Source organism: Podarcis liolepis, assembly GCF_965112155.1.
Source record: "Podarcis liolepis genome assembly, chromosome: Z".
In the NCBI taxonomy this organism is placed as follows: Eukaryota; Metazoa; Chordata; class Lepidosauria; order Squamata; family Lacertidae; genus Podarcis; species Podarcis liolepis.
In genome coordinates, this window is record NC_139570.1 from 30,998,954 (window position 1) to 31,024,933 (window position 25,980).

The 25,980-nt window shown below is 43.8% G+C and overlaps 1 long non-coding RNA gene across 1 annotated transcript; it reads left to right on the plus strand.

Annotated features, from left to right (window-relative positions):
• The first annotated feature begins 4,134 nt into the window (after positions 1–4,134).
• Positions 4,135–25,152, plus strand: LOC310698378. The gene is made up of 4 exons (XR_014521477.1): positions 4,135–4,232; positions 21,803–22,259; positions 22,598–22,788; positions 24,741–25,152. It is a non-coding gene; the product is annotated as an uncharacterized lncRNA (long non-coding RNA).
• The last annotated feature ends 828 nt before the right edge of the window (positions 25,153–25,980 follow it).

Below are 25,980 nucleotides of genomic sequence, written 5' to 3' on the forward strand. Positions count from 1 at the left end.
CCTGACAATGGGTCAAGTGGAAGTGAGGATGAGCTCTTTGTTATATGCTGGACTCAGGACCCCAATACTTCCAGGACCACCTGTCCCCATATAACTCAACCCACCCCTGTGATCATCATCTGAGGCCCTTTTTTGTGTGCTCCCTCCTCGGGAAGCATGGAGGGTGGAGGCTTTTCAGTGGTGGCTCCCCGCTAATTGGAATGTGCTCCCTGACAATGCTCACCTGGCTCCATGGTTACATTTCTTTTTAAAACATCCATTTTTAATCATTTTAGGGTGGGTGGAATGCTTAAAAGTACACCCCACCCTCTGGTTTAAGTATATGTATGTATTTTTTTTCTTTTCCGTAAGTCAGTTTGAGTTGTCTGTTGGGGAGAAAAGCAACTAATAAATTCAAGAAAAGTAGTTATAAAAATAAAAAACAACGTTTTAAGGAAAGTTAGCAAAAATGCATTCAGAAAAAGGATGCAGGTGAGCCCTGCTTAACAGGGACGGCGACTTTCCTTCCTTTTCACTCCGACTTTATTGCTCTTCCTTGTTCTCTTCTACTTTCCATTTTTCTTTGCTGAGATGCTTGAAATGAAATCCCATCATTGCACAATGCCAGTCTGTTTCAGAGTGGTGTGTGCTCAAAGCCAAAACCCCGAGCAGCAGAGAGTTCTTGCTGCTGACAGACAAGATTGCCTAATGACCCTCTGTGGCAGACACTAATAGAATACTTCCTCTCCACGCTCAAATCAATGGCCTCTTTCTCCAGCCATCAGTTTTCACCACAAAAAGAACCTGTCAGGGGTAACTTGCAAAGCAAGAGAAAATGCTAATGCCAGCTTTAGGGTCTCTCTCTCTCTCTCTCTCTCTCTCTCTCTCTCTCTCTCTCTCCCTCTCCTTCCTTCACACTCCCTCCGTGGAACACTTCATAGGAACACCGGAATGTAGGATGCTGCCTTAGACGGAGTCAGACCATTTGTCCATCTTGCTCAGTATTGTCTCCGCTGCGTGGCAGAGGCTCTCTAGAATTTCAGGCAGGGTCTTTCTCTCCCAGCTTTACCCCAGGATGCCAGGGGACTGAATCTGGGACCCCCTGCATGCAAGACAGATGCTCTACCACTGAGCTGTGGCCCTTCAGAATGTAGCTGCAGGATTGGACCTGGAGGCAGAGAGAGAGAGAGCAGAGTTAAGCTGTGGATGACAAATCAGTGATAGAAGTCCCCCAGATCTATATTTTCAGCCCCTGCACACCTGGCAACCCTGTGAAATCTTATACAAGAGAATAGTGGAACATATGCATATGGCTTCCTATTTCGGTTCCATGAGATATAAATCTCCTTTCTATTTGGGGCTTTGCACGTAATGCCTAAATTACGTGCAAAGCACATGTGTGGCAGAGAAGCCCTTCCTGCAAATTGGGAGACAATGTAGTATAGTGGTTAGTGCTGGACTTGGACCTGGGAGACTATGATTCAAATCCCCACTCAGTCATGAAGCTCACAGGGTGTGACCTTGTGGCAGTCACTCGCTCTCAGTTTAAATTACATTACAGGGTTGTTGTGAAGGTGGTGGTGGTGGTGGTGAGGATTAGAGTGTCAGTCTAGGACTTGGGAGACCAGAACGGAAATATCCCATGGAGCTTACAGGGTTAAATGCCCATGGAGCTTACAGGGTGACTTTAGGCCAGTCACTCACTCTCAGTTTAACCCATCTCACAGGGTTGTTGAGGGGATTAAATGAAGAGGGGCAGAATCACATGTGGCATCTTTGAGCTCCTTGGAGAAAATAGTGGGATAAAAATGTAGTAAATAAACAAAATATAAATAAATCTAGTTATCATCTCTCATCAGATCCCACACACGTACAGGTTTGCGTGGTTTATAGGCTGCAATGTTTCCCTTCCGTGGAGCACATGGTGACAAAAGGGAAGCTTTGATCAAGTCACCGTTGCAAACTTATTTGTTCCTCTGCTTCTTGCATAGCAGACATGGTTTAGTGACCTAAGGTCATTAGCAGAGGGCCATCTGGCCTCTGGCCCAGGAAAGAAGGGCAGCCAGAGCACACCATGTTCCACGGTACAGTATTTGGCACCACCAGAACTTGGACAAACTTTATTTTTAATATTATTTGTATTTTTAGTTACACAGGGTTTCTCTCTCTCCTTCAAGTGAACCACTTGAGTGGCGTGTTGCTAATTTCCACCCAAAGAAGTCTGATGAGTGCTGCCTTCTAGCGTGCCAAGATATTAGGATGTTTTGCTGCCGTGTCGCAAGGACTTCTCTGAGCTCTTGCAAAAGGATGATGGGCTTCTGTCTGTTTGGCAAACCTCCACCTTCCTGGCCCCAAGAGATTTTGCTTGTTAAAACTCAACTCATTATTCTGTATTCCCTGGAAATTCCTATGAAAGGCAAGGACATCAATACATCAGAGGAGCCCTGCTGGATCAGGACAATGGAAAATCTAGTCCAACATCCTGTTCTCACAGTGGCCAACCAGATGCCTTTGGGAAGCCCACAAGCAGGACCTATGCGCAAGAGCACTCTCCCCTTATGTGGTTTCCAGCAACTGGTGTTCAGAAGCACTGCAGTCTGTGACTGTGGAGGCCGAGCCATTGATAGCTCACTCTTCCTCTGTGAATTTGTGTCACCCCCTTTGAAAGCTTTCCAAGTTAAGAACATAGGGGACCGTCCTAAACCCTAGAAATTTATAAATGCTAGGATTCTGATTATTTGGGGTGTAAAGGGAGAAATACAAGCTGCAGAGGAATTCCTAGGCTAGTCTATGCAAAAGGACTTGGCCAAGCTAGGGCCATTAAGAAACAATAGAGGGCCTTTGAGGGCCATTGGCAATGATAGAGAACTGTTCTTCCCCCTTGCCCCAAGGTGTGAACAGAGACAAGGTTGTCAGGGTAGCTAGGTGTGAGGTGACAGGAAGAGACTCCTGAGCAACGGTTTCTGGGAAGAAGGGCTGGGGTCCATTTTTGGGCTGGTGGCTACAGAGCTGACTGGGAGAGATGTCTTGGGCTCCATGGCTTCACTGCTGTGAGAGACAAGTCCCTCTTGAAATGACCATGTCGTAAGATCTGGAGTCCCTCCATGCAGACTGAAGGAATAAGTAGGTGACCAAACTATATTTCTTAAAGCTACAACAGCCTCCACTGTGTCTTACTTCTCCAAAGGAACACAGGCCCAGGGTGGGCTCTTGCCACCACTAGGCAGAGAGAGGGGCAGGCACCCAACTTTTGTAACACTAGTAATAGCCCTAGCACAGGGGTCTGCAACCTTTAAGACAAAAAGAGCCACTTGGACCCGTTTCCGAAGAAAAAGCAACAACTGGGAGCCGCAAAACCATTGTGACATTTAAAACAAATATATCGCCGGAGCCACGATCCCACAGCGGGTGGGAAGGTGACGTCGGGACGGTGCGTGACTAACACACGTACCGCCCCTATGCGACGTCACAGCCAGTACAGCGCCCGCCACAGTGAGGAGTGTCGGGGCGCACAATGCGCCTCCTCCCCTCACTAGTATCCGCCCCGGAGCCCTAGCAAAGATGTAAAAGAGCCACATGCGGCTCCGGAGCCGCGGGTTGCAGACCCCTGCCCTAGCAGGATAAGGTCAATGGCCAAACTAGTCCAGAATCTTGTTCTCATGGTGGCCAAACAGATGCCTTTAACGGGAAACCAGCAAGCAGGATTCGAGCACAGCTACAACACTCTCCCCTCCTGTGGTTTCCAGCAACAGAGATTCAAAAGCATTGGTGCCTCCAACTGCGGAGGCAGAACATAGCCATCATGGCTTGTAGCTATTGATAGCTCTCTCTCTGTTATGAATTTCCTAAATTCTACATCCATTCTAATTTGGTGCTCTTCTCTGCCTCTTGCTGGAGTGAGCTCCATAGTTTATCTCTGTGCTGCATGAAGAAGTCCAGCAGTGATGCCCAGGAATGTAAGGATAGGCCCAATGGGAGAGGCTCTTTATAGCTTTCCCGAATTTTCCCTGTCTGTGTGAGTCCTAACCAGTTGAACTTGCAGCTATAGCCACTTGCAGGGTTGTCAGGAAGCTTTTTACTGCACCTAGCTGCTGAGCCATTGAGGTGGCAACTCCAAGAGCTGTGTGGGAGATGCTGGCTTATGAAGCCCAAGGACTTCATAAGACTATCCTCAGCAGGTACAGCAGCCTGGCCCCATTGGGTCAACACCAAAGGGGAGATGCCAAAGGTTATAATCTCTTTGAAGTTTGAAGGTAAGGTAACTATTTTATGTTGGGATGATGAGCCCTATGGTTCTGTGATGTTTGTTCATGCCCATACTTAGGGGCAGGCCTGTGCAGGGTGCGGGCAGCCAGCTACACTTGCCCTGAGCCTTGAAGGGCTAAGTTGGCCAGTCACAGACCAGCTGCTTTTCTGTTTGAGTTTATAACTTTATTCTAACAAGACTCCCACCCTGGGCATCAGACAAGCTCTGCATGGGGTTCCAGAACTGGTAAAGGATGAGGCTGATTCAGTCCTATGTGGTTGGTATTCCTGGGTGAGAGACAGGAGAAAGCTTCATTGCTCTGCAAGTGATAGCTGGGTGGACTCTCAAGTGAAAGTAGTTTAGACTTACTTTCTATAATGTCTATTTGAAATTTCGATTTTTTGTCTTCAAATCCTAATTTTTTGTCCTCTTTAAAAACATCATTGACTTGATGGTATTGCAACCATCCTGTCAATTTTCCAGCAATACAATCATAAGGCTTCAATTTCCAACCGTTTTCGGCCTTCATCAGAATCTCCTCATAAGTGGCCCCTCTCCCGAATTTGTCTAATCTCTTAATGTCATGCAATCAGCGGCCATCACTGCCTCCTGTGGGAATGAATGCCTTACCTCAAATCTGTGCTGTAGGAAGAACAACTTGATTTCAGAAGTCTTCCTGAATCTTCCAACACTCAAGTTCTAGTGTTATGAGAGAGGGATTCCTATTATGTGGGGTGGGGCTTACCTACGCCTCTCCCCAATATTTTATTCAAGCTGGCATCCCTGCAGTCTAAGTCAGTCCTGTCCTTAATTTCAATTAGTCTCCTCTAAGTAGGACTAAAATTGGATGCAACCCAATAATTATTTTTGGAAGCTTTTTCAAAGCACTGCACCTTCACTTGTCCTGGTTCGAAAAGACTAATATTTCCATTTATTGCTCCTGTGCACATATTTAAAATACATGATTAAAACTGTGACCTTTTTATCTTCTTTTATACCTTTAGTGAGGGCAAATTACTTGATCCCTATTAGCAAATTCAAAGTAATACCGAAGTGAGATGCAATTCTGCCCCCTTCCCCCCACTTCTTCATCATTGGCAGTGTTTCGGGCAAAGGGTGCCCTGAAGTAACCTAGCTGTTGTCTAATTATATCACGTCTCAGTGGAGTCCTTGGCTTCCAGTAAACTGCACAGATCCAGATGTCTGGAGCCTCTTCAATAATTAAAAGGACAACATGCACACACACACACACACACACACAGAGAGAGAGAGAGAGAGAGAGAGAGAGGGAGAGAGAGGGAGAAGGGCATAAAGTCTCGCTAAGCCCACCCAAATAGCTCTGCTGGCTATGCAAAAAATTTTTAAACTTGGCAATTTAAGCTTTGCATGTGAGAGAGATGATGAGAATCTAAAATAAGGGAGGACAACATATATTTTAAGTGAAAGAACAGCATGACATGAGCAACACCGGTTAGTTTTCAGCCTGCGGGAACCATTTTAAAATGGACCTGGCCAGAGAAACAAAACAATTTTCAGATTCTAGAGAAAACATGCCTTCTCTATGTACCTTGTCCTCCTCTTTGACATCTACTATAGTCCTTCCTCAGTTTCATTTCATTTATTAAGTTGACTTACCACTCCATACAACTGAAAGGTTCCCCAAAGATAAATAAAACACAAAGTAAGACAACCCTTTAAGAAGGATGTTGACAAACTGGAACATGTGCAGAGGAGAGCAGCCAAGATGATTCAGAGTCTTACAAGACCACAAGCTTAACATGAGTCAACATGTTAAAACAAAAAACAAAACAAAAAACAAAAAAATGAGTCAACAGAGTGATGAAGCAGCAAAACCCCTAATGCTATTCAATGCTACGTATAGTGTCCAAGTCAAGAGAAGTCATAGTTCTGCTCAATTATGCTTTGGTCAAACCACACCTGGAGTACTGTGTCCAGTTCTGGGCATCACAATTTAAGAAAGATATTGACAAACTGGAACATGTGCAGAGGAGGGCAAACAAGATGATCAAGGGTCTGCAAACCATGCCTTAGGAGAAATGATTGGGGGAGCTATGTATGATTAACCTGGATATGAGGAGACTGAAAGAAGATATGATAGTCATTTTCAAATAAGGGCTGCCATAGGGAAGATGGAGCAAGCTTGTTTTCTCCTGCTCCAGAGGGTAAAATTTGAACCAGTGGCTTCAAGTTACAAGAAAGGAACTTCCGACTAAACATTAGGAAGAGCTTTCTGATGGTAAGAGCTGTTTGATTGTGGAAGTGATGACCTCTGAAGGTGGTAGACTCTCCTTCCTTGGAGGTTCTTAAGCAGTGTTTGGATGGCCATCTGTCACGGATGCTTTAGGTGAGATTCCTGCACTGTAGGGGGTTGGACTAGATGACCCCCAGAATCCCTTTCAACTTTATGATTATATGATTCTTTGATCATAAACCTCCCTGGGTATAGCATTCCTACAGAAAAGTCCTGTTCTTGTGTTGCTACCCCACAGACCTCTCAAAACTTCCGTTTGTTATTTGGACTGTATACCAATCTTAAGGTCATTTTTAAGCCATACAGTGTTCCTTTAACAAATATGTATTTGCCTTGTGTGTCCAGAAGGATGTCTTCCTCCTTAATTGAGACATGGGTTGAAACCCAGATACTTACTCCCCTTGCTTTTTGAGGTGTCCTCAGAGGAATACTGAAAAACGTATGCAAGGAAGCAACTCTAAGCTCTTTTTTTGAGGCACTTCCCGCAACAGTGCGAAGTTTGGAATTTCTTATCTCAAAGTATTCCACACTCCCCTGTATTTGCTCGGGTTTCCTAAACCATTAACATTCCAGGGACATATTTTATGACTCATAATCTCTTCATAGTTTCAGAAATAGTCAGTTTCTCTCACAAGGGACCTTACAGTCCTGAAGGGAGGATTGTGAGCCCTTCACAGATCTACTCAATCAGTTTTAGAGAGGCCTAGATGCAGAGTGGAAATCAGAATTTGCTACATTTAAAAATGAAATTAAGGATGAACTAAAGGAATTATCCACTAAGCTAGCAGATCTTACCTCTACAGCTAATGAGGCTGTTGAAATAGGTATATGACATCAGGAAGCCACTAAAAATATTATGAAGTCTATAGTAGATGTAAAATAAATGTGCAGTCTCATTTTGATGTTAATAAGAAATACAATATTTGTACTTGTTGAGAATATTAAGATCCTAATGACTAACATCAATAATATAAACACTCACATGATCATTGCTGAGCTGACCATACATGTTAAATGCTTGTCTTGAATGTGTGATACAACACAATGTTTTTCACACCACAACTTTGCAAGGGGTTTGCTTACAAAAACCTACCAAGACAAGACAGTGTCATCAAAGCAAGCAAGGGTGCCAACTTGAATGAAATATTGGGGGGAAGCCCTGCCCCACATAATCGATCACATGACACAGTGCACACACACCATTTGAATGGCAATGCTCATCAATTTGAGGGGCCCAAGCCCCCTCAAATATTTTATTTGGTGGCAAAGCTCCTATGGCCCCTAGGAGTTGGTTTCTATGAAAGCAAAGAAGCGAATGTTCAAATGGAATTGGAAATGCTTGGAAATACTCAGTTCACTGTGCAAGTTTGCAAGCCACTATGCAGAATCGTGTGTGCATTGGATGTGAAATTTTGTTAAGAATTGCAGAAAACATATACAATAGTGTTGGGCCCTAGTCCCCCTTCTGGATTGCCAGGCCCCATAAATTTGTACTCAGCCCTGTACAGGGTCATAGCATGCTGACATTACTCCCTTCTTTGCCCGAAACTGTGGGGTGTGTGATGTTATCAGAACTTTTGGCTCCTTTGCTGGCCTAACAGATTAATCCAGCTTAAACCAACACCTCTCCAACCCTGATATGCATTTGTGTTGCAAGGGCATGGCATAATAGCAGCATCTGTCCCAACCACTGTGCATTAATTAGGAGATGGTGCAGAATGACCTGAGAGCATATTTCAGTCAGCTGGCCTTGACCTATAAAGCATTATGCCTCAACACTGCCTTTTCCCATATGAACCTTCCTCCGTGGTCAGAGGAGAGAGGACTCTTGAGCTCAAATCCTGCTTGTGGGTTTCTCACAAGTACTGTGGGATAAATCCAGCCTCGTATAACCTACAAACTTGAAGGTTTGAAGAGTTAAGACCATAGAGTAAGCTATCCTGCCAGGCTTAGCTAGGTCACCCCCCCCCACCTTGGGAGGAAGGGCTACAAAACTCGTTATCCCACTTTCCAGCAATATTTCATCATGTGAGGTCTTAGGCCATGTGACTTAAGCCATCTTTATGTTCCTATACAAATAATTTAGAAGCATTTGCCACCTTTGGAACCTAAGTTTTGCTGCCTAATTTTTCTTACTGCTGTATGGAAGAGCACATGAATCTGACCTTTGATGAGATTGCAAGTAGACCATTTTTAACTTACCAAACGTGTGGTCTCTTTCTACATTAAGGGAAGTGGGAAACTCTGGAAAGGAATTAGGAGGGGATATTTTAAAGCTCTAACAGCCTATATTTCCATGCTGTACTTTGTTGCATGTTTGTGATTTTAAAGCTCTGCTGGGGTTCTTTCACCAAAGAGTACTTGTCCCAAACCTGGATCTTGGCATCCAGGGAATCCTCTTTTTATTCTTTAACCAAATTACCAAAACACAAGACACTTTGGGTGGCATAAGGCAGAGCTGTAGCTATGAGGGGCTAGCCGGGTTTAGGGTTTTTTTGCCCCGGGTGAAGTATTCAGAGGGGTGCCATTGAGGCTCCCAGCCTGTGTGTATGCAAATGCATAGTTGGTGCCAAAATGGGTCTTTGACCCAGGCAAAATAAAGCCTGCATAAAGGCATATGGTCAGCCACTGTGAGAATAAGATGCTGGACTAGACGGGCCATTGGTCTGATCCAGAAGACTCTTCTTACATTCTCATGCTGAGAGAAACAGACAGAAAGAGAGATAGATTCTCTCTCCCTCCCCATTCTTTCCACATCATTCAACTAATTTATGCATCACCCTATAAAAAGGGTGTTCTTGTAAAATGCTGTGGGTGCAGATCGTGTAAGGCAGAGGGCAAATCACATGTTTCTAAATATTTTTTTAAAAAGAAAATGTAACTTCCTATGATGAAATAAAAGGCAAACCAATGGGATGGCCAGTGTATAGTGCATTGTTTCTCTTGCCTCATTATCATATCATTTCCCCATACATTCCTCCTCCTCCTCCCCATATCATTTTCTGAACTCATGATTGGGACAGAACCTGGCTGGCACGTTCATCAAAGCACACACTTTGTTCCAAGAAACCAATCAGCCAACAATCTTTTCCAGGAGACTCATCCTCCTTGCTCATCCTGAAGCATGAGATCCAACCATGTTCTGAAACTTTGACATGACCCGTAATAACTGGGACTGACGGTTGTGGGGGTGTGAGAGCTGGTACAAATTACCAGGCTCCACTGGTTGGAAGGGGTCCCAGAGCCTGACTCTCTTGCACAAGTTTTATGCAGCTCTTAATGAAATACGTATATCATCTTCAATGCATGCGCAATTTTGAATAATGGCATGCAAACATGTGCCGTGAACCAAGCATTCCTGACTCTCTGCAAAAAAATCTGTTCCTGCGCTTTGACAGTATGATGGTGCAGTCTCATCTTGTTATGAGCATTTGTATGCTTTCTCAAGCAAATCCAGTGTGAATGCAACAAAATGGTTGTGTGAATGTGAATGCAAAAAAACGGCTGTGTGATGCAACTTTGCTGTATAATACTGCATATGTGTGAAGGGTGTGTGAAAGGTAATGTACTTAGCTCAGGGTAGCAAAGCACAGACAGATTTACAAGTGTGTGTGTGTGTGTGTGTGTGTTAGAGAGAGAGAGAGAGAGAGAGAGAGAGAGAGAGAGAGAGAGAGAGAGAGAGACATAGTCCAGAGGTGCAATGGATTGTAATGAATTGCTTTGAAGTAATTTCAGCACCAGGTGGGGGGGGGGAATAATCTCAAGCCCCCGCCCCCCCGGTCCTATCTTGTAGTTTGCAAGAACAAAGGTGGCAACTCTAGGTGTCTCTTGTAGTGTGGTTTTGCTTTTCATGCTGCATTTCTATTCTTAGCTGTAATAGTATCTCATGAAATAAAGATTGGAGTATAAGTAGAGATGCAACATTTGTAGCTATGGGGAAAACCTTGTTTTAACCCCCTACCCCACCCATTAACATTTTCTTTGGGAGGAAATGAAATTGTTTGGGGGGAAATGCAATATTCTTTTTTTTTTTTAATCCTCTTTACATATCAAAAGTCACTTTGCTACTTTAAGGACATAAAATGCATTATGTATAATATGATTACCATAGAATTATCAGGCCTGGCATTTTAAAAGTACAATTTATTCAGACAATAATTACAAACTGAATTTATTTTTTATTTTGTTACAAATGGAGCTATATGCACAAGCTTCTTCCTTTTCACATGTCGGTTCATTTCTTGACTGGATGTATTTCTAGACTGACTCATCTTTATTTTCATATGCTGCACCATGAAGGAATCGAAAGCAGTCAAGAAACAGGCAGAGTCAGAGGCTGTGTTGCGCAAAAACCTTACCACCATCTTGCAGAAGGGACATGCAGTCCCAGAACTGCATTCCTTGACCTGAAAACATGTATGTAAAAATGTCATCTGTTGACATTTGGTACTTGCCTTTCCCACACCAAGTTACAAATATAGGTTGGGGGACACCAGGCTTGACAGCAATACAGGGATCTTTGTAGATCGCAATCTTAAGATGAGTCAATATTGCTAATGCAGTTCTGCGCTGCATGTGTGCAGCAACTGATAGTGTAGCAAGAGCAGAAGATCATCCTTTTCAAATTCTATTAATAATACTGGGCTTTGAGGTGCTTATTTGTGAAGTTAAGATTTCAGGCTACAGTTTCTAAACTATGCTAAGTATTTCAGATATTTTCTCTAAAGTAAAATTCCCCAATGAAGAGAGGTTGTAGCATTTGGGACACTTCCGTTTAGAGAAAAGATGAAAAGGAGACATGATAAAAGTTTATAAAATGATGCATGGCCTGGAGAAAGTAGACACAGAAATTTTTCCCAGATAAATAAAAGCCCTTCTTCATGCAGTGCTAAACAGAGATTCCCTCTCTATGAACACCAAAGTAAGGAACTTAACAAGGGATTTCCATGAATAAGGAGAAGAAAAAGAGATTTTGAAATATACTGTCACCTAAGCAAGTGAGCTGAAGTTTTATTTTTTGGATTCAGGCTTCTTGGTGTTTAATAAGCCTTTGAGCATACAACTGCATCATGTGCAAATGCATGCAAGAACAGAGCCCAAAGGAGCTAGTTACCCTGTGGAACTCACTCCCCCAGGAGGCAGAGATTGCCACCAACTTGGATGGCTTAGAAAGAGGATTAGACAAATTCATGGAGGAGGAGAGGGCCATGGAGGGTTGCTAGCCATGATGGCTATGCTCTGCCTCTCTGGCTGGAGGCAGTGATGTTTCCAAATACCAATTGGCGGGATCCTGCTTGTGGGTTTTTCTGGTTGTCCACTGTAAGAATAGGATGTTGGACTAGATGGGTCATTGACCTGATCCAGCAAGCTCTTCTTATGTTCTTATGAGTCTGTGTAACGCTTAATCTCCTCCCCACCCCTGCAAAAAAAACCATAGTTGTGAATTATTACTGTTTTGCAAGTCAAACATTAAAGAAGTGCTCAATGATGTTATTATCTCCTGCTTTCAATGCTCAAAATGCATTTGGAATTTGAGAAAAGAATATATATGGGGGGGGGGAGTTTGGGAGGGTTTTGTTTTTGTTTTGCCTTGAGTGTTAAGTTGTGGGTGAACATATCAGACAACACAGCGATTCTTCAAACAGCTCTTGTTTATTCACAGGCCAGGATAGAACTGAACTGAAGGCCTCAGCCAGCCTGCTTATATAGAGCTCCAGTACCACGTAAATGTAACAACTTTCTAAAACTAGCCAATCACTGAAAGTCACTTTCGATCCCTTATTTGCATAACTATCTACAGTATCCCCCTGCTGGCCCAGGGTGAGAACTTCAGTACATAACATTGAGGATGAATTATCTGGGATTTGAAAATCTGTTCCTCCAACAGCTGATCAAGCTCCTTACAACATTGTATGGCAGAAAAGAACTATAGGAATGGTACCTAAAAAGCTTGTATGTTCTGCAGCTTGGTAGCTATCTCTGTGTGTATATTCAAATATAAGGTTGCTATGGATAGTGGCCAGAGCAATGACATAGAGAGAGCTGCCTAGTTAGCAATAAATGTCAAGATGTCACTGAATGAACACATAATTCCCTTGTCTTCCTTTTCTCAAAAAGAGCATTGAACATCAGCCAAGAAAATGAGTCTTTGGTGGGAAAGAGTGAATGTGAAACTAAAAATGAGAGAGCAGCTTTTGCCCTGAGTAAATAGTATTTAAAAAAAAAAAAAATTAACAAACCAGTAAAAAAAGGGTGCAAACATCAGAAAAAGAAAGAAAATAAATAATTAGGAATTTAAACAATAAAGCATCGCAGCCTGGAAGGACAAAAGTACAAAGATATACGGCACAGCTCCAAAAGGATGCTAAAGCAATAAAAAGGGATAGTAAAAGTTATACAAAGATTTATCTTTACAAATAATAAAGGTATATAGAAACAAAAATGTTCTCCACCTGTCCTGTGAGTTCCATCATTACTGAAAATAAAGGTTCTATATCGAGTGCCACAACCCCAGAGTCATCCGCGACTGGACCTAATGGTCAGGGGTCCCTTTACCTTTACCTTTATAGTCTTAAATGAACTAGACCTTTGCATATACTGGTGACAGTGAGTGACCATGTGCCTCAATATTTGTAAAGGAAATATAATTGTGTGTGTATGTAGGCCTTTCCTGGCCCTCATGTTCATTGACAGAGCGCCTATAAGTGTGCCCGCACCCCCATTCCAGCCCCGTTCGGCCTTCTTCTGGGTCCAAAACAATCTGCGCGCCAGCAATTGCATGTCAATTGGATGTGTTTAAAATGGTCTCCGTGTGTCTGTGTGTGTGTAGGGGAGGGTGTCATTTGAACTCTGCCCTTTAGATACTAGTAGTTTGTCAGGTATCTTTTCATGGAGGGCAAATTGCCAATATTCTGTTTGTTATGTATTAAAGTTCTCACCCTGGCCACCAGGAGTATCATGTATATAGTTTTCACTCAAGTCCACATCAGTTAGTTTAGGTGAGAAACCCTGGGTTGTTGTTGCTACAATGTTGACAGCCGGCTGCCTATAAAAGCAGGCCGGCTGAGCTGTTGCTGTTCAGTTCTGTTCTGGCCTCTGAATAAACAAGAGCTGTTAGAAGAATCGCTGTGCCATCTGATATGTTCACCCACAACTTAACACTGCTTGTTGTCTCCAAATTTCTGAAACCCTTCATACACTTTCCCCTTGACAATAAAGCAGTGAGGCTAGATAATAGTACTCTTCTAGGTTTGAGGGGGTGGGTGGGTGTTAGTCTGGTTGATGCCCTGAGTCCCTTCCAGTTCTCTGGATCCTGTACTGAGTGAGATTAGAATCTGACAAGAGGAGTAGAACAATTTTCTTTGCGGGGCAATGATCGTAGCTGGCCAGTTAGATGTCCTCATCAGCATCCCAAAAGGATGAGCCAGGTCCCAAGAGCTACAACAGAGTGATGGGGCCCTCCAGGCTAATGGGTGGGCCTTTCCTCCACCCTTGTCACTTAGCTGCTATTTATTTGGGAGAACAAGAACTAGTGTGATGTGTGTGAGCTGAGCTGGAAGCAGGCTGGAAGCCAGAGACACAGAGACCTTCTTGCTCTGTGCTGGATCTAAAACTGTGACTAATGGAGAAGCATGATGTGTTGCACAGGAGCCAACTGACGTGGCTGCTTGGGTACCCACAATAATATAATTGTGGAGGCTGGGCACGTGAGAAAAGCCAGCAGGCAGCAGCGGCGCTGCCTCTGAGAGAGAGGCAACTCAGCTCTGTCCTCCACAGCCAGCAAGCAAGGCTCGGACACAGAGGCAGAGTCTCTCCAACTCTGAGTCCAAGTTGCTCCCCATGGAAAAGCATATCTTGCTGGCTACAGAGAGGAGGAGGAAGAAGAGCCGCTGCTGGCAGCAACAACGTGGACGTGCAACCTCACAAACACACACCTGCACATAGAATGTGTGATGTCACACACACTATGTGTAAGTGTGCGCATGTGATGTTGCACAACTGCGTTGCGGCAGTGGGCACCCACAATCCTGAGGGCAATATGGCACCCCTGATCTGTTGGGGTGCTAATGCTGTGAGCACCTCCATCTTAGGCTCAGGTTATATATATGTGTGCAACTAAAACCATATATCCTAAAGATACCACATTCCCTGCATTCCAAGGAAACTGGGTAAGTGCTTGGGACCCCTGGAGTCTCTTGCTGCTCAGAGATTGGGATGGCACATAACAAAGGCCTTGAGGGGAGACTGATGTGATTAAGGTTAGTTGTGACTATGTTGATCTGAAGGGCTTGAAAAAGAAAACAAATGAATTAAGTTGCAATAAGGATGTGGAAACACAAAGCAAAAGAACCAAAAACTACATGAGCAAGTGTATATTTATTTACTTAAACATCAACAGCTAACAGCTAGATGTAAAAACAGGTGTGAAAATCCAAAATCACAAAACACGCAAACACTTTTTCAAACCAGTCAGAAAACAGAAAACAAAGAATCAGCAACTAGTTCTGGAAATGGCAGTCAGATTTCTTACAGGTGCTGATATAAAAAGGGCTTGGAGGACTGGAGTAAATATTTGAACTATTTGAAAAGCAATTGTAATAAACAGATTACGTGAGTAGGACTGCAAGAAGTTTTGTAAGGAGGACTGTGTGAAATATTGCAATGAAGACTATGAAGAGAATTATTACCTAAGGATGATTAAAAGTAATAGAAAAATTAAGAAATGTAGATAAAGTGATAAAGATTGAAAAATCTTCAGATGTGGCAGATGGAAGTCCAAAACATTGTACAAGATAAGAAAATATGTTAAATGATTCTTGGAAATGATATGTTTAAAAATAGAGAGAGAGAGAGAGAGAGAGAGAGAGAGAGAGAGAGAGAGAAAGGGCTTGATGCAGAGATATCAGGAAACCATCTCCCGCGTGGTTAGGGCCATCTACATCTACAAAAACTAAATTGCAGCTGCTTCTAACAAGTCAGCTTCAGATGCACTGGGGCAAGAGGATGCTTTGAGAACAGCAACCTGCTGGCAACTGGGAGATCCATGCCAGCCCTTGGAGGCTTTTGCAGGTCCTTCAGATATCCCACCACCTTCAGCCTAGACCCACATTTCCTTGGATTCACATTTCCTTGCCTCCTCCCTCTCTTGGCTGCTCACTAACTTCTGGGTCAATTTGTCTGAACAGAAAACAACAATATTAATTGTCTTCTGCCATTTCTCATAATTTTTAAATGTATTTTTGTTTGTTCTGTGTTCCCATTATAATCTGGATATGAATAAACAATATGCAAAAATAATATTTTAAGTGTACCAAGAGCAATAATTTAATTAGTGTAACTAGAACACTTTAATTCATCCCATCAAATTAATGAAGTGTGAGCGGGAAATGCAAAAGGTATGAACTTCTGTGACATGGCTTGGATTTGCTGTTTGCTAAGTGGCTTTCATATTCTAAGTAGAATACAGGACCCTCACACCACTGATGGAGATTATTCTGATACTACAGAAGCTATGGTGCTCCAGAATGAGAAGCCTGATCTAGTCCAATGAATTTGTTGCACCCTGACTCCCTAAAAGAGACATGTGAGTGTTTCATTGCATGCCCAGGTGCACCCCACCCCCTGGGAGCCAGGCCTCAATCAAGGAAAACACAGACAACATATTTTGGGATTAAAATTGGCCACAACTTCATTGAATTTCAGAATTAGGAAACCTTGGCTTAGGCACTGGGCATGTATCCCTCTCAGTCCCGTGTTGGGGTCTGAGGCAAGATAGGATCAGTCAGGAATATGGGAACACTGCAAAATGTGCATTTACACAGCTGGCCCCCTTTTCCACATTGCCGAGGGGAATCCTATGGCCCAACATTGTGTGCTTGTGGACAGAGACTTTCCTCACTAACCCTTGAAAGGGGACTCTGATATCACTGCCGCAAAAGGGGTGAGTCACCACGTCACTCCTTGTAGGACTAAAGGCTTCTGCCCAAGGCCTAAAACTGCCACCCGAGACAGCAAAATTGCTGTCTCACCACCAAGACTGCCTACAGCTGAACCCAAAAAGCCTCAAAAGTCTCCCAACCAGTTCTCAATGCCCTGTTTCACATCGCACAACCAATGCTCATTCCCCAGTGGGGTCAGGTGTACACAATCAGGACTAAAAGCATTGAGCTTAACGGTTTAATGTCCGAGTGCTTGGTCACCCGGTCACCAAAACACAGAGTTGCATTACAAATTGCCCTGTTGATTTTTGCAATGTCGTAATTGGACCTGAAGGCTACAAAGCCTTTCCAGAGCAAACAGGGAGGAAGCTCCAACAAAAGAATGCTAGTATTAGGACATATTGTCCGAATTATTCAAATGTCTTTGATCAATGACTTGATTAGGTTGATACTCTTTTGGGCCACTGGGTCATTCTTATCCAGATGAACCAGCAGGGCATCTGGGGGGCCATGAGCCGTGATCGCTCATTGTAACTGTGGCAGGAGAGCATTCCAAAGCATCCCTCACTGACCCATTCAGTATAAGCGGACTCTTGGGTGGATGCTCAGGTGTTTGTCCCAATGATTCGCAGCTGCCCTGTGGACAATTCCATGGCCGATCATCCAAACCCACTTGCTGGAAATATCTGGAAAATGAAGAGGAATCTGTAAGTTGAAGCTGACCAGGGCAGATGTAACCTTTGTAAGCCTTAGAGCGCCAGCTGCCCATCGCCTTGATGCGGTCTGGATCCAAGCCCCAGGCCACAGCGAATGTGGTAGCCCCGATGTGGAAGGAGTGCCCAGAGAAAGGCCTCGGGTTGCCCCCACATGCCAAGATGACCTTCCGCAATACAGAAGTAAACTGGTGCCTGGACAGAGGGCGGGCATTCACGTGACTCAAGAGTGGGCCGCCTATATCAGGCCTCACTTTCAAGAACCTATGGGTGTCACAGACTGGGCAAGGGCTGTTGTGAGGCGAAGGGGCTAATGTCAGGATGGTGCCTCAGTGTGACTGATCTGTCTTGGGAGAATGAATTCTAATTTTTAAACAATCCCTGCAGAATGTACTGTGGTACCTCGGGTTAAGTACTTAATTCGTTTGGGAGGTCCGTTCTTAACCTGAAACTGTTCTTAACCTGAAGCACCACTTTAGCTAATGGGGCCTCCTGCTGCCGCTGGGCCACCAGAGCAGGATTTCTGTTCTCATCCTGAAGCAAAGTTCTTAACCCGAGGTACTATTTCTGGGTTAGCGTAGTCTGTAACCTGAAGTATATGTAACCTGAGGTAATATCTGTAATATCCTTAATACCCAAGCCTGCATGAGGTGAAATTGCCAAGCCTCCAGTGCATTCACCAATGCACAGAGCCCCCAAAAAGCCAATGAATATGCGGCTTGGAGTAGCTGAACCTCCAAACTGGACCAACAAACACTGCACAACTTGCCCCAAATCAGCCGCAGGGTCTTGAAAGTAACAGGCTTCCGTGAAGCAGGTAATGCTGTGTGCACGCGACACCAGCCCGCAATTAGCGTTTTTATGTGGAATGTATTACAGGGGTCAGGCAGATGGAAACATTTGCTAAAATAAGATATGGCTGCCCTGTGGAGAGTCAGGGTCTTGATCATGGGTAGGCAAACTTAGGCCCAGGGGCCAGATCTGGCCCCATTGCCTTCTCAATTTGGCCTGCGGATGGCCCAGGAATCAGTGTGTTTTTACATGAGTAGAATGTGTATTTTTATTTAAAACACATTTCTGGGTTATTTGTGGGGCATAGGAATTCGTTTATTTCTTCCCTTCAAAATATAGTCCGGCCCCCCACAAGGTCTGAGGGACAGTGGACTGGCCCCCTGCTGAAAAAGTTTGCTGACCCCTGGTCTTGATGGTCAAGCCTTTTTGCTTGAGAAAAACCATGTATTTTAGCACGTCAGACTCCCTAGCAGAGTGCCTGTGAGACAAGCAGAACTAGTATCATCTAGTCTGTCCCCAGAAAACCCATAACAATAGAAATGCACTTATTTAATTTAATGAATTAATATCCTGCTTTAAAGTTATATTTAGATGTATTCAGCATTTGGAGTGTCCTGCCTTTCTCCCATCACCTGCATCCAGTATACCTGAAGGAGCATCTCCACCCCCATCGTTTAGCCTGGACACTGAGGTCCAGCTCCGAGGGCCTTCTGGCGGTTCCCTCACTGCGAGAAGTGAGGTTACAGGGAATCAGGCAGACATAGGCGCCGACTCCATGGGGCCTGAGGGGGCCCGAGCCCCCTCAAAAATTCGTTTGGGGGGCTCCGCCCCCCCAATAATCTCGGGCGCCCCTCCAGCAGAGTGCCACCGCCGCCCCTCCCCCAGCCCAAAATGCACAGGGTCGGGCTGCATGCCTCCTGCCCTCCCTTCCGAGCAAAAGCTCCACCCAATTTCCTTCGGAGCTGATTAATAGGCGCAGCACGCTCTCCCCTATTCGCTCACGAGGAGGCGGCGCCACTTTATCTGCATATTCATGAGCTTATTTATTATTCATGAGCTTTCCCGGGCCCCCCCAATATTTTTTATAAGTCTGCGCCCCTGCAGGCAGAGGACCTTCTCGCTAGTGGCACCTGCCCTGTGGAACTCCCTCCTACCAGAGGTCAAAGAGAAAAACTACCAGACTTTTAGAAGACATCTGAAGGCAGGCCTGTTTAGGGAAGCTTTTAATGTTTGAAGTTTTATTCTGTTTTTAATGTTCTGTTGAAAGCCGCCCAGAGTGGCTAGGGAAACCCAGCCAGATGGGTGGGGAATGAATGAATGAATGAATGAATGAATGAATGAATGAATAAATAACTATGAAACTTACTCCCATGGGAAGCTAGGATGGCCACCAATTTGGATGGCTTTAAAGCAGGAGTAGACAAATTAATGGAAAAGAGGGCTGTTGATGGCTACTAGTCAGGATGGCTATGATCTTTCTCTATGGTTGGAGGCAGCAGTGCTTCTGAATCCATCACTGGAAACTGTGGGTGAGGAGAGGGCTCTTGAGCTTGATTCCTGCTTGCTGGTTTCCCACAGGCATCTGGTTGGCCACTGCGAGATCAGGATGCTGGCTCTTCTTATGTTCTTAGTAAAACATAATCTAAAATGACACTCTTGTAAAAAAATATTTAGTTCACAAGGGATAGAGCAATACGAGTGCCAGAACATACCAAAAGCAAAACAAACCCTAAACCCTTGAGTATTTCAAATATAAACAGAAAGATTACTTTGGGTTTTTATAAAGCCTGCTCATTTTTTTTGGCTGGAAACAAGGAGAGACAGAGCTCTAAACCACTTCTTGCCTATAAAAGCTGGCACTGATAAATTGAGAGAAACACTTCCTTCCAATATGTGTGTTTTTAGGGCCCACTTTATTTTTATGATTGCAGGGTGTTTCAAGTTGTTCATTTAAATATTGTATTTTAATGTATATCCACCATGGGACCTTAGGGTGAAGAAGTGTTGTGTAGTGGTTAGAGTGCCAAACTACGACTGGGAGTGCAGGATTCAAATCCTCACTCTACTATGAAGTTCCCTAGATGAGCTTGGGCCAGTTGCTGCCTCTTAGCCTACTCCATGTATTCAATGTTTTCGTTCAAGTAGAGCTTTCCAGAAGAAAGTGTAGCCTCCATTTTCTTCCTTCAGTTATCCCTTTCTTTGAGTTTCTCGAAGCACTGTAATATCAATATTAAAACATCACAATTCTTTTGCAATGATGGCTGTCCTGAGTTCAGGATGCTCAGTACCTGTGTTATCCAACAAAGTCTATATTCCATGTTCAAAAGTTCAATTGTCTTTTATGACTGCTGGGTGCTGACCCCATGGGGTGTGGTAACCCAGTCAAGAAAAATGGGGGGGGGCAGACTATGTTTAGGGCACCTTTTCTAGCCCCTCCCCCTTTTCAGGGTGAGCAGAGTGTATGCTAAAAAGGGCTGCTCAGTCATGGATATAGCTATCAAGCTGCTCACTTCATTCCTTGAGTCAGAACAACTGAATCTGTATTCACCGCCCATGTGCCGGTTTATGACTAGGGGCTTCCATATTTCATGGTCCTGCCCGCATTACCATTGCCAATCACCATGGGACTTTGGGGGGTTTGGGATGGGTTTTTGAAATATGCCTGTGCGTGAATTTGTTTTATGTGTGTAGATCAGTGTGTGCTGACCATGACACAGTCTTTGCAGTAAGGCTCTATTCCGATGGCATGAGTATCACGATGACTGGTAGATTCCTATCTGCTGCAGCCTTCATCCGCCTTCACAGCTGTTGTAACATGCCACTTGTTATCTTCTGCCTGTTCTTCCGTTGTGGACTTCTTGGATCCTTATTTGCCTAGCTCCTCCCCTTTGACCTTACTGCCTTGCGTGACCCTGCTGGGAGCCCAAGGCTTCCAACAGCTTCTCTCACAAGGGTCATAGGAACGTGAAAGCCCACTCACCACAACAAGGTGATGATCTAGCAAGTAAGGGCCCTTGATCACCCTACATATGAATAGGAAGACTTTTGGCAGTCACTGAGCTAGCTGGATCCAAACAAAATGCACATCTATATACAGTGGTACCTTGGGTTACATACATTTCAGGTTACATACGCTTCAGGTTACATATGCTTCAGGTTACAGACTACGCTAACCCAGAAATAGTGCTTCAGGTTAAGAACTTTGCTTCAGGATAAGAACAGAAATTGGGCTCCGGCGGCGTGGCGGCAGCAGGAGGCCCCATTAGCTAAAGTGATGCTTCAGGTTAAGAACAGTTTCAGGTTAAGAACGGACCTCCGGAACGAATTAAATACTTAACCCGAGGTACCACTGTAGCTGATTTTGCCATTATTATCAGCAACTACAATTTTCACCACTATTGGCAGGTTGTGATATTAGGAAGGCACTGTACATCAATCTGGGGAGCAACATTAAAAAAAAATATTCCAGCCCCTCAATGAATAGGTAAAACAGCCTCTTTTACAATTTGCACATTGTTAAAATCAACAATGGCATCTCAACTGCTAATTCTTTAAACAAGACTTTGTTTTGGATGGGATAGGGGAAGTGGACAGCAGAACAGAATTTCACTTGCCTGAGGATTTCTTTTACTTTTGACTGGAAATACGATATTGTAAGCAGCTCGCTAAATATCAGAAGCCAGAGAGAGAGATTTGAAAAATGCCCAAATGGTGGGATGCAAGCTGCTTGCCCTCTTTTTCATCGCTTGCAAAATCAGGATAAATAATTTAAATCTGTACAGATTATTCATTGTTTTAAATCAGAACGTGCACTTCATTAACACACCAGCTGCCCATCTACTCTGACATCCTCTTTCTACAGAGCCCAGCCAGATGCCTGTGGGAAACCAGCGAGCAGGATTCAAACGCAAGAACAGTCTTCTCCCATCCTGTGGATTCCAGCAACTGGTATCTAGCAGCATTTTGCCACAGACTTTGAAGGCAGAGCTGAGCCATCAAGGCTAGCAGCCGTTGAGCGTCCTCTGTGTCATGAATTCATCTAAACGTTTTTAAAATATATCCACATTGGTGGCCATCACTGCCTCCTGTGGGAGCCAGTTCCATAGTTGCTGCGTGGATAACTTTCTTTTATCTGTCCTGAATCTTCCTACATTTAGCTTTGTTGGATGTCCATGGTTCTTCTGTTACAAGAGGAGAAAAGATTTTCTCTACTCACCTTCTCCATTCTGTGCATAATTTTATAAACTTCCATCCTGCTACCTCTTACTTGAATTTTCTTTAAACAATGAAGTTCTTGACTCCGTAACCTTTCCTCACAGGTGAGTCACTCCATCCCCTTTAACATTTTGGATGCCCTCTTCTGAACCTTTTCTGACTATACAAGATCCTTTTTGAGCCAAGGTGATCAGGACAGTACATAGTAATCCCAAACTAAGGAGTTTCTGTAGAGCTACAGCAGTTTTGTAGAGGGAGAAGCAAAGGGAGGAATTCTACCCTACTGTGAGCGTCACATGGTTGGCCATTGTTGAAAATAGAGTGCTGGATCAGGTTGAACCTTTATTCTAATCCTGCGTGACTCTTATGTTCTTCTGGAACAAATCCAATAAAGCAGCACACACTTTGCAGCCTTTTTTTTTTTTTTACCCTTCTCTTGTAGCTGTTGCTTGAAGTAGACAGCTTGATGTGCAGAGATCCGCATGGCATGCATTTCAGACCCCATGTTAACATTTCACAAGCTGGCCAGAGGTGTCCTGTTCTCATCCTGTGGAGGAGACCACAGAGCAAAGCAGTAAATATGGCTTGGTTGTTTTAGCACCAAGGATAGCTCCTGGAGAACCACTTGCTCGGGTATGTCCTGGAAGTAAACTGGACCTTTTCCACACTTTAATTCCATTCCATTAAAATCATTGTGATTTTTAGTTATGATGATGATGATGATTGATTAAAATTATTAGTTGCTTTTCCCCACGGCAGCTGAAACCAACCTACAATATTTTAAACCCAAAACAAACACAGACATTAAAAACATCATAAAAAATATAAAAGACAATTCTATTTTTTTAAATAGAAACATCAGCTTTGGAATATTCAGCTTTATGTTGAACAATAAAAATATCTCCTTATATTTGAAAGCTGAAGTGCTAAGTATGTGCATATTACCTATGGTGTGTTATGGAACAAAGAACTGGACTAGATAGGTATTGGGGGAGGTATTGGGTCCTCGTGTCAAATTTCATGGTGTCAGCTTATTCCTTTAAGTTTACGGAGATGGGCAGAATTTTAATGGCTGGAAGCTGTGGTGGGTGGCAGGGTGAAAATCTGTAAAAGCAGGAAATGATATATAATGAATTGAAAAAAATGTTGAAAAGTACATTTCCAAAAAAACCAGAGTCCTTTTTGTTGGGGATAATTCAGAGGGAAATTCCCAGGTGTCAAAAAAGACTATTTATATACGCTACTACTGCGGCCCGTGTTTTGTTATCCCCCAAATGGAAAATGAGCAAGGTTCCAACCAAAGAAGAATGGCAACATAAACTGTTGGAATACGCGCAGCTTGCAGACTTAACGTATAGAATATGAGAACAAGAAGAATGCATGTTTAAAGGAGACTGGAAAATGTTTACTGAATATATGGGTAAAAATTGTGTTCGTTTAAAAACGCTGGTAGCATTAACATTAATTCAACGGTGTAAATAAGTTTTGATGGATGTAACAATGGATTAATGAATGGCTTAGTTCATGTAAAATATATAGTAAAATATATAGTTCGTGTAAAATATATATAGATTGCAAAATGAACCATGGAAAGAGAAGAAGGGCAGTCATTGATTTAAGTTTGTTTAAATGAATATTTTGAAATGTAATTTATAATATATATATCTATATCTATCTATCTATATCTATCTATCTATCTATCTATCTATCTATCTATCTATCTATCTATATACATATGAGAGAAAATCTGTAAAAGCGAGGTTTGCAAAGCTACTAGGAGCATCCACTAGGAGGGCCAAATCCAGACTATGATGAGGCAAGTGGCTACTTTTCTGTGAAGGAACCAGTTTTTACAGACAGACTTAAGAACTTGGAAAACACAAGGTTTGTATATTTCTTATTCATAACAAGGTAGCTCGTCACATATTAGGGATTCAATGAGAAAATAAAAGAAAACTGAGGTGCTTCTTGCATAAGGGAACAGTTGGAAGGGTTCAACTACTTGGTATTGATCGATCCCTGTGTCCCCTTCAACTTTTAGATGTCAAGCCTTCTAGAATCAGTGGCTAAGATGACAGTCATCTTGATCTAGAATTTTGTCTAAGGAATGGAGTTCCAGCGCATGTGATTCTCGTTTCTGTCAAAACCAACTCCTGCCAATCAAACCTGTGCAGAGCTTGTCTGAGGCCCAGGCCGGAGTTTTGTTAGAATGAAGTTATAAACTCAAACAAAAAAGGGGGGAAGCAGCAGCTGGTCCCTGGTGGGGACCCCTGCCTGGCTTAGCCCTCTGAGGCCTGGGGCAAGGGTACCCAGCTTCCCTGTCCTTGCATGGGCCTGTTGCCAATAATGGACAAAGTCTGCTGCACATGGGCTGTACGTGAGACTATTTTTAAGAGCAAACATTTGCCATCTGCAAACTGAGCCTTTCTTCCCCTCACTGTTGTGGAGAAGGGGATATTGCTCTTGTGCTTGAATCCTGCCTTTTGGCCTCTCACAGGGGCATCTGGTCAATGACTGTGAGAACAGGATGCTGGACTAGATGGGCTATTGGCCTGCTCTCACCATCTCTTCTGTTGTTCTCACAGAAACCACAGGAGGGGAGAGTTGCTGTTGTGCTCAGCTTTGCTCAATTCACCACTGTGTGCTAACCACAGAGGCCACTTAGCTATTCTGCAGTTTATCTTGGAAGATAGTGTGAGATTTGGAACAGGTGAGTGATGCCTACAGTGGCCTGGAGGGCCCAAAGTGGGCATGGATAGGAAAACAGAGGGACCAGAACAAGACGTACCCTGGCTGCATTTGGCTCATATTATTTGCCTCTAATGGTTTTTCATTGCCTCATTGCTGTCAGAGTCACACAATGGCTTGAAGAATTATGAGTGAGTGGTAATGACTGTCCTTGAGCTAATGAGGCTTAATTACTTCAAATTTGCAAAGTGCTTTGATACATGCTCTCGAAATGTAAGGAGCTGACATGCTCCAGCGTGTCTGCGTCTCCGTCTTCTCTCACTACTTTGAGTTGGCCCAGCTAGGAGGAAGAGTATCCCATCAAACTAGAGTGAATATTGATGCAGGTTTCGGGGAACAGTATGCATGATGCCCTGAGTCCCTTCCAACTCTGGGGTTCCCGTATTTGAGGTGAGTGAAAAAGGTATGAGAACAAGCTCAACAAACCAGTCCCTTTTGTCTAGGCAATAGCTGTGGCTGAGTAGTTAAGCGCCAGGATCAGCATCCCAAAAGGATGAGCTGGGCTGCAAGAGCTGTGACTCTTGGGGTCCTCCGGCTGATGGTAGAATGACAATTGGATAGCAGTTAGTTGTGTGAGAGCTGAGCTGGAAGCAGGCTGGAAGCTGGAAACACAGCTTGCTCTGTGCTGGATCCAAAGCTATGACTAATGGAGGAGCAAGTTCTCATTGGGTGTTAATGCTGTGAGCCCCTCTGTCTGATGCTCAGGCTGTATATATGTACAAATAAAACCACGTATCCTAAAGACATCACAGGTTCTGCTGATCTTCATTCCAAGGAACCCCTGGAGTATTTCACCACTTGGAAACTGGGGCGGCTTGTAAAAATATTATCGACAGAGGTGAACATGTGTCAATAGGGAGGGGAAGAGCTCCTTCTGCCTAGCAAATGTCTGTAGGACAAGGGAGGGGAAACTTAGAGAAAATCAGAACAAGTCCACTCAAACCAGGGGCAGTTCAGCCACACAGGGAGGTGGATTACTTCAAGGCCAGGAGAGTGCTATTAATGGCTACTAGCCACAATGGCCATGCTATGCCTTCATGGTCACAGGTAGCCATTTTTCTGAATACCAGTTCCTGG